We start from the raw sequence: 2,517 nt of genomic DNA, 5'->3' as shown, positions 1-2,517 counted from the left end.
GGGATGGCTACTGAGTAACTAACAGGCAAGAAGTGTGTATGGCATGGAGATGCTGGATAAAGATGTGATTCACATCCCAGGCGGACAGAGTAGGGCCTGGGATCTTTCATCACACTACCCAGAACGGTGTGCAACTTAAAAATTACAAATTGTTTACTTTTGGAATTTTTAATTTAATATTTTCAAATTTTGGTTGATCATACTAAAACTTCAGAAAGTGAAACTTCAGATAAGGGGGGGGCAACCGTGTACACTAGGCTATCTGAAAGAGCCATCAAAGGAAAGCACAATAGTGTGCACGAAAGCACTGCCCAGAAGAATAACTATAACATTCAATAAGCTTTCAAAAAATATTAGTTATCATTACCATCAGGAATAATATTTTACTAGTGAAATTTCCACACACACTATAAAGCATTTAAGTCAATTTCATCTGTACCTAATTCCCATTCTATTCCAAAGAAAATTGACTCTTCTATTTATTTTACTCGTTCTTTGGCAATCAGAGTATGTGTCTGAAGATAATTCTTAAAAAAAAAGAAAAAGTGACTGTTTTTGTAAAACCACTCTGCAAAGTATATAATATGCATTGATAATAATAACTTCATAGGGGTGCTTTCATTTTAATTAATTTGAAACTCAGAAATGCATTAAAGACAGCTTTTTAGTGATAAATCTTGAAGCATGGCAAGCTTACAATATAGTTTCTATGCTCATCAGAAATGAATTGAGTAGATTATTATAATGGCAGTTTTGAAATTCAGCATACCTGTGTGAAGCACTATGATAATTGTCTATATCCAATTTGCATAATGTCAATCATTTAGCATTCAATGGAATGTCTTTATTTTAACTTAAAATGTTTTTCTAACTTTAAAATAAGAAAAATTTATTAAACTTATGTTTATCTGTAGATCTCTTTATTTTTTTCAAAAGTTGCTTAATGCACATAATTACTTCGCACATTTAAAGTTATTGATGTGACCATAAAATACTTTTAATTGAAATGTAGGCAGAGATATGTTATGCTTTGTATAAAGAGGTTAAATAATTACAAGATAAAAATGAAAATAATTTCTTCTCTTGATTTAATATTCACAATTTTAACGATATGAAGCTTATATTATTATTTGATCATTCTTCCTTTGTAGGGGTCCCATATCTCCCATTGATTTAATTTTGTTTCTATTCAAATTCTGCTAAACTTTTGCCATGTTGGCCATAGGTTATGTTGATTGTGGACATGGGATAACAAGATGGGCATGATAAAGCCACTGACGATAATAAGAGCAAAATATAGCTCGGATCATACAAACATTTTTGATAGATGCAAAGTAAGACTTGGATATTAATATGTGTCCTGTTTGAAGATACTAATCTTTAAGCAAATTCTGTGATGTCTGATATGAAACTGAATATGCCTTGGTTATAGTGTCATTACATGGAAATTAAGCAGCAAACTTCCTTATACATTCTACTATATCATTTGCATAAAAATTCTGACATATATTATACTTAATATATAATAAAAAAACCATTCCATTAATAATAAGGTCTCAGAGAGCTGTATAATGTTTAAAAATAAGGATTCTGAAGTCAGACCATATTTAAGCCATGTCGTATTTCACCCTCGTGACAATAATCATGTAACATAATTATGCAAACCCTTAGCTTAGTACCCAGTGTTAATCAAGAGCTAACATATATTGAGATCTAAGTACATACCAAATATTATGCTAAATGTACATATTCCTTTTTTCATTTAAATATCATCATAAGGCAGTGCAATACATGCTGCTAAAAAATCTATAGGAAAATAAAAACTAGAATATTAAGCGCCTATCAGGAGCATTCAAACTTAAATCTTTCTGTCTCCAGAAATCTTAATTAATATAAATTTCTTTCTCAATAATAATAACAGTTAGTGTGTGGCACAAGGAACTCAATAAACATTAGATACTATATTTTCTAATATAACATTTTATTTTGATTATAACTGATATCAGAGAAGGATTGTCAGCAATATAGTGCCAATAGTCTCCATCGTCACAGCAGTAGTCATAGTAATATGATACCATCCTGTGTATTTCACCTGGTCATGTAATTGCAATAATTTTAGCCAAATAAACAATTATATGCTGAGATATATTTGAGAAATTAAAAACAAGGTAAGCAGAAAAGGCGGCAACAAATTAGAGTTGAAGCGGACATTAATCATTTTGTCTTCTCAGAATAATATTTCCCCATTGTGAAGGTTAAGATCGTTCCTATGTTTTAGAGTTTGCCCTGCCTGGCCCCTCACTTTCAGCTGTGTGCACATGACTGAGGTGGGCACACTCACTGCACATCACTACTCAAGCAGGACAGGGTATAAGCCATGTTGTCTAGGCATGCTTCAGAGACATTTGAATCGAGTTTCAGAGACATTTGAATCGAGCTGTGTCACGACCATAGTATTCATGAATTTCATGTCCGAAGATAGATATAGATAGATTAGGTTAGGTTAGGTTAGGTTAG

This window comes from Pteropus vampyrus, unplaced genomic scaffold, assembly GCF_000151845.1.
Source record: "Pteropus vampyrus isolate Shadow unplaced genomic scaffold, Pvam_2.0 Scaffold73, whole genome shotgun sequence".
Taxonomy (NCBI): Eukaryota; Metazoa; Chordata; class Mammalia; order Chiroptera; family Pteropodidae; genus Pteropus; species Pteropus vampyrus.
This window is presented reverse-complemented; position numbering follows the sequence as displayed.